Source organism: Diadema antillarum, unplaced genomic scaffold, assembly GCF_040938485.1.
Source record: "Diadema antillarum isolate AM-2024a unplaced genomic scaffold, OU_Dant_1.0 seq00000563_RagTag, whole genome shotgun sequence".
Lineage (NCBI taxonomy): Eukaryota > Metazoa > Echinodermata > Echinoidea > Diadematoida > Diadematidae > Diadema > Diadema antillarum.
Genome location: NW_027271502.1, coordinates 2,163,088 through 2,174,851, shown reverse-complemented (window position 1 = coordinate 2,174,851; position 11,764 = coordinate 2,163,088).

The window sequence follows — 11,764 nt, the reverse complement described above, 5'->3', positions numbered from 1 at the left end:
TATTGGTTTCATGTTGTAGAGCTTGGTCTCCTCTACATTATATTGTCAATTTCAAATTTTTCATTTTTACTAAAAATTGTGTTAAAAATTAAAACCTCAAGGGCACTATTTTACCATATATTTGGAACAATGCTTTACCAAATCTACCATCTTTCATTATGGGTAGATAATTTTATGTCATGAAAATTGATTTTCGCTTTTATTTATAAATATAGAAATCTTGATATTCCCCTTCTGGTTCTCAGCATGCAATGTGTGCCTTGCTGAGACATATCAACTGCAAAATTTTCATGTGTCATGTTACACATTTCCAGAGACTCCAACCCCAAGCACCTTCTGATCGGGAGATTCTCCCGCCCGAAACCCTAGTAAACGGGAGACTCCAAGTTGATGTGTGCGAAGCGCGAAGTTCCTAGGGTTCTAGATGTTCTCTGGTGCTATCTAATGCTTATTTTTTCAACATACGATAGCAAAAAGTAAGAAATCCTTTCCACCGGGAGACACAGAGCCAGGGCGGGAGAAATCAAATCTCAAACGGGAGAACGGGAGATTTTGCAAAAATGGGCTTTCGGCGGGAGATCTCCCGTCGAAAACGGGAGAGTTGGAGTCTCTGCATTTCCAGGTAGTCTATTGCCTGGACCATCTTCTTTAATACTATAAACAACCATAACATGTACATGAAGTACAGATGCATGATATGGGTGAGAGTACAGTAATTGCAGTACCAATGAAATACCAGTATGTAGTTTGGCCAGCATATTATCCCAAGGGTTTCGTGAATAAATCATGATGAACCGGCTTTTGCTTCAAGATGCAGATCCACATGTTTATGATTTTATTTTGTGCGTGTCCACACAAAGGAGTCAAACAGTTCCCATGGCACTGAATAGATTGTTTTTTTACCCTCTAAACTGTTTATTTTGGGTGTGTGTGAAAGTGACTAAATGATCATCTCTAGATTAAGATGTAGATGTTGGTACCTGGCAGTTGAATATTAGTGTTATTCTTATTTAGCATGCATGCATACACCATAAAAGGTCGACCTAGGTGATGTTTCATAAAGCTATTCTTAAAGTTACGAACGACTGAATAAGAACAACTTAATACGAACGACTGGTGATCAGTTCTTGTGCTGAATTATTGAAATTCCAATAAGTATAGCACATGAGAACTGATAACCAGTCGTTCGTAAGTCGTTCATAACTTTAAGAAAAGCTTTATGAAACATCCCCCAACAGAGAGAGTGTAGTGAGTGCACAGTCCAATAGTTTCCAGTCTGATTCTCATGACAAAGGTGAAGTATTGTAAAGAGCTTCAAGGAACAGGTGTGGTGGGGGAAATAAGTTTTGTGGTGGTAATGGTGGTGGTGGAGGTGGTTGCGGCAGTAGCTGTTTCGAGCTAGCAACCTTCAACAAACTTGTACGAAACATGGGGGTGGTTGCCATCGACTACAGGTTGTGTACAATTATGATCAACCAAACTCGAACTGATCATTATGAAAATGTCTTGAGTGGTCCAACACATACCATAAGCTACAATTGGAGAAATGACTTGTAGATTGTAGATCATGGTGTATGAAGGAGAACATGTAATGCTATAAGCCCCAAGTACATTGTGTATAATATCCACCAAAAATGCATCAGAACAACAACAATAACAGCAAGAACAATGAACTCATGTAATGAAGACACCACAAACCAAAATCATACTGACAATAATACTGGCATTTATTGTTATACAGAATAATGGATTCTGATGAGGATATTTACAAATGCACTCTAGAAGTAAAAAATGTTGATGAAATAAAGTAATGGGTCACTTATTTTCATCCAATTTACATGTATCAAACTCTCTATTTGAAGATTACAAAATGATGAAATGACTTTATTGATACAAAATGAGGAAGCACAGTTAAGGAGTGCTCATATCATATCATATCAAACACTGAGATACATCTTTGTTCCGTCAAGGAAGAGCATTTCATGAGGGGGGTGTTGCATCAACGTTTGTCAGCGCTGACAACTTGAATCACCATAGTAACAGTCAGTGACCAGAGCATCTCAGCCAATCAAAACCAAGGATTTTGCTGAAATTGTCAGCGCTGACAAATGTTGGTGAAACACCCCCCAGATTGAAATGTTTGTGCTTGTACAATTTGGAAAGCCCTATACTTCGAGATGAAAGTTATCTTTTCAGTAAAAAAGGGGCACCTACTTCCCGAAGCCCTGCCACATCAAGAAAATTTATGGTGGACAACCATGATTACATATGAACTGTTCAGTATCTATCTACTTAAATGAAGCTTCATTATTGACATACAGTACACCACATGTGTACTCTGCAAAAATGCAAATCTCATTTCACTCTTAGAAATACCTGAAACCTAGAGCTACAGTAATAAATTGTCGCCCCACCCCCGACAAAGACGTAGAGACATGGTCCTGTGGTAATTAGATTAACAAAATTTCAGAACTGTGACTAAAAGGCACAGACAATGAATGTGCACATTATTCCACTTTCACCAAAGACTTGTGAAACATTACAACAGTTATGACAATCTAGGATGAAAAATGCTGAATGCACTGCAGCATGAAAGATTTAAATTTCAGGGTAATTGAATGGGTGTGTTTGAATGAAGGACTCTGCAAAGTGGCCAACAGCCTTGATGCGAGTCTCAAATGTCAACCGATTAATATTGTGCACATAGAGCAGCCCTTACCTTAATAGGGTGAACATATCACGGTCAAGCAACACAGGCACACGCCCCTTTGTGATAGAATCTTAATACAAAGCTGTTAAATGTTGTTACCTTTGCTGTACATGGAATACCCTGGACACAATATCATTACAACTATGTGTATGTGTATAGTCAAATTTCAGATGTTATACATTTAATGCCCAACTGTGGAAACAGCAACACAAAAATATAACTTTTATGCTAGACTCAAGGGATGCATCGCATTTACAATCAAAATGATCCAGCCATGTGTATAATATTCCAGAAATGAAACACATTGCAGTACACTAAAAAACATTACAGAAATCAAAACCAACGAAGTATATCCTTATATTCAAGAATGGTTTTGAACAAAGTACACACAGTATTCAGAGCTCTTCAAAAGTTTTGCTCATTCAGAATAATACACAGTCATTGGATTTTGGGTAATCCAACACATCAAAACAACATTTTGGGTTTTCCTAATGAATGAATTTATTTCCCAATGAATTTATTTCCTTTCTTTTTGTATTGTTTATTGACTACTGATATAACAAATTATCTGATACAAAGAATGAATTGTCTTGGCCCCAAAGATCTCGTTATACTGAGTTTTCACTGTACATGCTGTAGCCTTCCCATGCATGGCACTGCATTCCAGAAATTGAACCAACAGTCAAATATGATAGGACGATTAGCTAATTTTGATGAGGATACCATTTCTACTATAACATTTATACAAGTGTATATTGACCTTAATCTGATAGATATATAAAGGGAGTATTTTCTACATAATAAGATATAAATAGCATCAACATGGTCATATAAATATGATTATAAATATGTGACAATTTAATATCTTTTTCCAACTTCGATACCTGCAATATGTACCTCAAGTACTTCAATATTGGGGGGAAAAATGTATGCATATTAAGAGACAGAAGTTTCGAAATTGGCATGTTATACACGAAAAGTGAAGTAGATTTTACACTAGCAATAAATAATTCTAATTTTGTATCAAATTCCATTCATGGACTACATTTCAATGGATGAAATATAGTTCCTAGTTTGGCTAACACATTTCATGCAAGTTTTGCTGTCAAAGATACATGTTCGAAAATCCCTCAATGCTAGAGTGCAGTCAGCATCACTAACAAAAGTATGGCACAATAAAAACTTGCAGAGGTTAATGCCCCCTCCCCTTCCCATATGTGACCCGCTACAACAAAATGATCCTAAAGTCGGGCGAGGTCGATTATTTGAAAATTGCATGATATAATCCCCTAATCTTTCTGCTTTAAATTGGTATATAACACATTTTATACAAATAATCGGCTGGGGAGATATCGATGTTTAAAAGAGAGCATGTCGAGACGTCTGGAAAAGCACTGTTTCGAGGAAAGCGCCCTAAAAGTCTTCCTTTCGACGCAATCACGACCAAGGGACACGCAAGTCAGTTTTCACCTCTGGACAATAGAAGGTAAGCCCTAGCAACCCCCGAAGAGTTCATTCAAGCACATCAGCGTCGGCGGTCTCCTCACCAACCAATCAGTGACCAGGATGTGAGAAGCAGCTGAGCATAGCGCACCCCGCCCGCACGTGCACCAGTCGACTGGGCAGTGTGCGAGCTTCACGCTTCGGTTAGCAGCAAGCAGCAAACTGACCAATGAGATCACTCTGGTCGTTGTTAGGGGCGGAACCTATCTGTGGCGCTCAATCCAAATTTTCGAACCAGTTTCTGCTTCGTTGAAACGCCAAAAAACATGGCTCAGAAAAACGCTATTTTTCAATCTTTCCTTTGATCATTTTGCTTCAAAATTTCGACAGATGATAGAAGACATGTTAGACTCCAATAATATATCAAAATCAGAAAATCGTAAGTTTTGACCAATTTTAATGCTCTGACTTCAAACTCGATTTTCACGGCTTCGACAGTGCACGACTTTAGGACCTTTTTGTTGTAGCGGGTCACATATGTTCAGACTTTTGAATAAAACGATGCGGAAGTTGAACTTTGCTCTGCTAGTTTACACTGCACAATTTCTGCCACTTCGCTGTTAGGGAAGGTTTACTGTACTCTCAACACTCATCAAAACATGTTTTCCCGATGGCTTGCGAGAAGTTAATGCATGTCTGGCCGAAACCTGCTCACTTTCAGGCCTCCGATATGCATACAAGCAATCTGCAATTTACAACTACCTACAGACAAGGAATCAGTTGGACACAGGTATTCGTTGGATGGCTTGGTGCCAGGCCATTACAACAAATTTATTCATAGCTCTGAAATTCACTGCTTGCATGTCCGATTACAAGCTCTTGTACAAAGCATTTGCATTTTATGGGCAATACTGGTTGAGAATGCAATTTGCAAGGGCCACAAGATTCAGTCATTGTGATTCACAGGGAAATTCTGTGGGCACCTTCTCTTTGTACTTTTAGCACAGTCAACTTCCATCAACTATGTAAATGACCGCTGGACAGCAAGAGTAAGTTGCTCTTACAGGCAGACAGCACAATTGCCAAGTTCAGCAAAACTAGGGCACTCCCACTTAGTACAAGTATGTTGGCCGGGTAATATAGTCCAGCGGATATAGAGCACATCTAGCTATGTGAATCATGCACATTATGGTAAAAGCATTATACTTGGTACACATGTACATGATGCCAATACAAGTCATTTCTGATATGGAAGCCACTCTGATTCTGCCTGTGGCGGCCGTGGCGGCCATTTTTCAAAATGGCCGTGTGATATAGCAATTATAATGCCGTGTATTTTGGAAACTATAAGTCTGATTGTCGTGATTCTTGTACCAAAGTATAGGTTTTGAGGGTCAAGGATTCCAATAAAATAATTTTTGAGAAGATAAAACCATGGCAACCTACATATTAGAGGCCATTTTTGAAAAAAACATGGCTGCCGCTCTGCATTCTATTCATATATTGCAGTTGAACCTCTATTATCCGGCCTCCCTTTATCCGGATCTCTCTATTATACGGACGCAATCTCGCCGTGATTTTTTTTAAAAATAATTACGGGAGGAAAGGGGGATTCCCAATTCCTTGAGAACTCCTACGCAAACACACATGAATTACACATATTACTTCCAACATGATTAACATACATTACATCAAAAGGTTGCAGTATACACATTACTACATGTGGTACTACAATGGGCTACATCAGTACATGTGTATGTATATGTACATGAATAAAGCATTGAGTCTCCCGTATCCGGCCAAATCCCTTATCCGGATGAGCCCCGGTCCCGACTTGTCCGGATACGAGAGGTTCAACTGTATCTTTAAAACCAATGGATGCATCTTCATGATTCTGGTACAAAAATATGTTTTTGAGGTTCAGTTATTTAAATGGATACATCTTTTTGTGTATACAACCATCACATCCTATGGCTGCCATTTTAAAACATGGCCACTGCAATATATGTGACGGTGCACCTCAAAACGAACATAAAGTCGCACACACTGATTTTGCGTGATTACTGAAAATAAGTGAAATGGGTCAACCTAGCCGAACTTGACTTTTCCATAATTTTTGAAAGAGCGGGTCTTCTTTTACATTATGCTAAAATTTGGTATTATAAAATGGGCAGGAAGGTGTGTTTTTTTAGCAGTTTATCTCGAACATTTTTGGTAGAGTAGTGTGATTAGGTGTGTCTTTAGAATCCTTTTTTTCATTTCTGAAAAACCTTGTCCACACTCTTCACTTTCAACTCTAATAACTTTTGAAAGGATAGTGCTACTGCTTTGGAAGTTGGCATTAATTATGGACAGAATGTGTTAATGAGGCATGTTTAATTTCAGTTTAATCTGATAATCCCTTCATTGTTGTTACTCTGGTGGTTTACTTCCTGTTTTTGTCCCATTCATCGCACAGCCAGCACGGTTTGGTAAAGATTAAGCGCTTGAATAGACACTGTACTTCAGAGCCTCCTTTCTCAGTTCACACTTTTCCTGAGTTTGTTCTTTCTTTCCAATATTTAATTAGGTTAGGAGAGTCCATTTGATTTGAGTTATACATCATTTTAAAGCTTAAAGTCTGTTCTTTCAGAATATGGTCTTAACTAAAAATTTATGTCTGGCGACTTTTTGTTTGTTTTGAGGTGCAGGGTCACATATACTATACTGTACGTCTTTGAAACTAATTGGGGTCAATGATTTTAAACAAGCATTAGTTGATGAATAGAACTAACACATTTCGTTTTCATATCAATTTTGATAGACATGACTGCCGCACTACATAGAGTATGCACACACACACGCGCGCACACACACACACACACACACACACACATTATATACAGTGTGGCCTAGTAGTGTAACGGAAACGCGAGTTTTCGCAAATATTTGCACATTTGCATTACTTTGATGCCAAAACGAATGACATAGAGTTATAGAGAATTTATCTAGAAGAAGAATGACACCAAAATCATCCGATTTGGTTGAGTAGTTTTCATTCTACAGATGTTTCGAGCGTAAATTTCTTAGCTCAATTCAACAAATTTCAGCATCGAACAAAAGCCACTGCCTTGGGAGACTAACAAAGAATTGAGGCCGCACATCACACTGTGGAATGCTTTAATAGGATTATTGTCGAAGATTGACCTTCAAATGTTGGGTAGTCTCCGTTGCTGAGCTTTGATTAAATAAAGTAAGAAATTACTGATCAACAAAAACATGTCTAGAAAGAAAAGTACTCAACCAAATTGGACAATTTCGTTTGGTTTGGAAAAAATATTTGTTTCCGTTATCTGAGGGGCCACCCTGTGTATATGTATACTTCTACACACTTACTTGCCATATGTATTGTCCCATTGACAAGAATTGTTCACCTTTTATTGGTAAATGAACCTCCTTTGTTGTTGCGGCGTTTAGTTCTTTATTGTTCATTGATTGTCGTTGATTGGCCATACCTCTATCACATTCACTATTCAAGTAGGTATTGAACATCACATAAGTGCAATTTTTGCATACCTGGAATACTAAAGATAATTGTGTTGAATTTCAAGGTAGAATAAATGGTGGGAATGGAATAGAAGACTCCCCCCCCCCCCCCCCCAATTTTGGATGCATAAACAGGAGAGTACAATTAGTGTACTGTCATAGTTTCCAGCCATAAAGACATGATTATTGCAGTCTTATAAGACCTACTGATTTCTAGAGTTTGTTTTCAGTCCTTGTTCATTATTTCATAGTATGACCTTGTCAAAACTGTTACACAAAATTATAAGGAATCATATGAAGGAATCGAATGAGCTCTGACAATCCAAAATGATTATTGTTCCTGATCATCCATTGATGAGCGGTGATGAACGTGAATGCATACATAGATGCAGGTGCGCTTTATAGAACGTCTCCAGTATTTCTACTGGAGCCGGTAATTAAGATCGATCTACTGAATATTTTATTCTGCAGTTTTATCTTCCAAAAGTTATGAACCTAAAAATGTGTATTTCTTTGAGGTTTTCTTTAAATTCATAAATTTGCATAATTTTTCTTGTAGTTTATATTTTGCTAGTAGACTCATGTGGAGCACCAAATGACAATTAGAGGTAAACCTATAAAGATGTATTGTATAATACCTATTATATTTACTTTATCGTTTGATGTATAAGATTCAGTGTAGTTGTAAGTATCAGAACAGCCTGGTCAATCATGGATTTTATAGACATACATATAGTCTATTTACATTTGATGTAAGTGACCCAAGAAGTTTTAGAAGTTTTCTCACACTTAGTGTCATGTTTCCAAAGAGAACAGATGTACTATATTGGTTGGAAACTATGGTTTTCATTCCATGGTCCAGGGACCAGAGAAAGCGAGAGTCTATATTTCTAGAAAATGTATAATCTTGATTAATATGTATACTTCAGGGGGGTGTTTTATCAACGAGTTCGTCGGAGGTTTTCACCGACAAATTTGCTATCAGCCAATCAGACGCAAGGATTTCAGTAGCGTTTAAGAGTTGTCAGTGCAAATCACCGACAAAAAGTTTCATGAAACGGTCCCCAGATATGAAATTGAGAAGATCATGTTTTTCACATACATTGTACATACAGAAATCCTATAAAGGAAGTTGAGCATATTTTCCAAAATGCTTACAAAGTTAACTATGCCCAGATGTTCCACATTAGAATACTTAAAATGAGTGAACAAGTATTTGTTGACCCCTAAAACAAACGTTTACACCAGAATCAATCCACACTGGGCATCCCGCTTTCATAACACTCGTACGCTATATAACTGGAGGGAGGCCATATTTATCAAATGGCCGCCAAAACAAAGGATGTGATGAACCTATTCACTTTGCTAAAACATCATTATATTGAAAACCTTCACCCAAAAACTATACTTTTACACTTGAATCGTGATTATATATCTTTTGAGTTCGAAGATATACAATATTCATTATCTGTTGTATGGCAGCCATATTTATCAAAATGGCCGCAAAAACGTAGGATGAAACGATTCATATTCACTTACGGTTGAATTTATCGGAATCCTTGACCCCCAAAACATATAAAAAGTTCATACCAGAGTCACGACCCTGTGTCCATACCTTTTATATCTAGCATGATGGCCATATTTTTTTGAAAATGGCCGCCAATAAGTAGGTTTCCATGCTTTTATCCTCTCAAAAATTATTTTATTGGAAACCTTGACCCTCAAAACCTATACTTTGGTACAAGAATCACGACAATCGGATTTATAGTTTCCAAAATACACAGCATTGCTATATCACATGGCGGCCATTTTGAAAAATGGCCGCCACGGCTGCCAAAGGGAGAATCAGAGTGGCTTCCATATCAGAAATGACTTGTATTGGCATCATGTACATGTGTACCAAGTATGGTGCTTTTACCATTAAGTGCATGATTTTTTCTATATCCGCTGGACTAATATGGACTCTATGCACGACTGGATCAAATACGACAATACAGGAGTGTACAAGTTCTCTCAATAATGTGTAAGCAGCTCTTATGGGCAGACAGTACACTTGTGAAGTTCACTCAAACTGGAGCACTGCAAACTACTTTGCGTGTGGGCAGTCATTTGTAATCAGGACTCTGCGCATGACTGGAACTAATAACCAGGAATGGAAGCCACACTGCACATGGGGATTGCGTCATCTTGTACCACAAAATGTAATATCCAAAGTGAAACCCACACTTATCTGTCCATATGAATTATTCAGGATGAGTGGTAGGTGGTACTCTGAATACACAAGATTATTGAATCAATATTAAAGAGCGCCGCACCCTTGCATTATTGAGATTCTCTTGTACAGAATGGACATGACATTTTATTTATTTTTTTTTTTTTTGCGCTGTCGTTGTTTTAGAGGTTTTTTTCTGTTTTTTTTTTTTTTTTTGGGGGGGGGGGGAGGAGCTAGGGGAAGGTTTATGACTATTGGACAGGACTGTCTGTGCGGTGGTCAACCATATCCATAAAGACTGTACCCATACAATTCAATGCCCTTGTCTTGTCTCTTCAAACCCTATGTGGTAGTAACTTATTTGTAGTCGTCCTGCTGGTCATAAAATGGACAGAAAGTGCAGTGATCTAGTACTAAAAGAATCAGCATGAACATCGCTTCCATTCCTAGCAGTAGAAAGCTATTTAATACATGTAGGCTGGCTTCCAAAACATGTTTGGGTACAAAAATGGAAGGTATTCCCTCGCTTTTGGGGGATTTATTGTCACATAACCATTAAACCTAATCATTCCCTCCTTGTGGTAGCGTACAATTCAACCCACAACCATCACTGTTGTGCTAAAAGAAATCAATGTAAGCCATTTATATGCCATTTTCACAGCAGCCGACAACTTCAACGCAAAGGTTAGTATAAAGTCTACAGTCAAAGCGGAACATAAAAATCTACTTGTATCTTTATGTGTCACTCACTGACAACATGCAATCTTGCAAATGACATACAATTTAAATTTGTACATGCATGCACTTTCCTGCATTCAATAGCTGGTAGTATGTCATTGCTTTGATTGATGAAGGCCTACATTTTAGAAGAATATGTTGAAGAAATGAACTAATTCTAGCAATCACTTCTAAGCACACTTGTTTGGTCCTTCAATGTGAACATGTACCTTAATAATAAAAAGATAGAAAAGTTTTGCCAAATTGGCTGGCAGGTTAAAGACACCCTGGAATACTATTTACAATGCCAGGCATAAATTACATTTTCAATCAATAATAATATTCAGTATCATTGCACCATAATGATTGGACGGCATAATGTAAATTATTCGTTGCATTTTTTTTTTCATTTTCAATCACATTAGAATACAAAATGGACATAGATTATGTAAAAAATAAAAACAAGTCAATATCTAATCACAATTCTTGATATCACAATCCTTGCCCCATTTAAAACCAACATATAGTCCCACCTATGTAATGAAAACACCCATAGAATGAGCAGTCATGATGAGTGTTGTGATTCATGTCTAGGCATAATTTACCACCACACAAGGTACCTCCTATTATATGTGACCGTGCATCACAAAGTCAACAAAAAGTCGCACACTCTGATTTCGTGTTAGGACTGAAAAAGATGAATGGGTCAACCCAGCCAATGAGTTTTTAACATTTTCTTAAGGAGCAAGTCTTCTTCTACATTTTACTAAAGTTTGGGATCATAAAACGAAAATAAGGAAATTGTTGTTTTTTTTTTGTATTTTTTTTTTTTCTGGAACACTTTTTGGTAAAATAGTGTGATTAGGTGAGTCCTCTTTTCATTTCTAACTTCAGAAAGTATGATGCTACTGCTTTGAAAGTTGGCTTTGATCATCTACAGAATGTGTTAATAAAGCATTCACAATTTCAGCTTAATCTGATAATCTCTTCATTGTTGTTGCTCTGATGGTTAACATCCTGTCATTTGTTCCATTCACTGCGCAGCTAGCGTGGCTTGGTAAAGATTAAGCGCTTGAATTACACCCAGTTCACATTTTCCAGAGTGTGTGCTTTCTTTCCAATATTAGGATAGGTTAGGAGAGTCCATTTGAATCTAG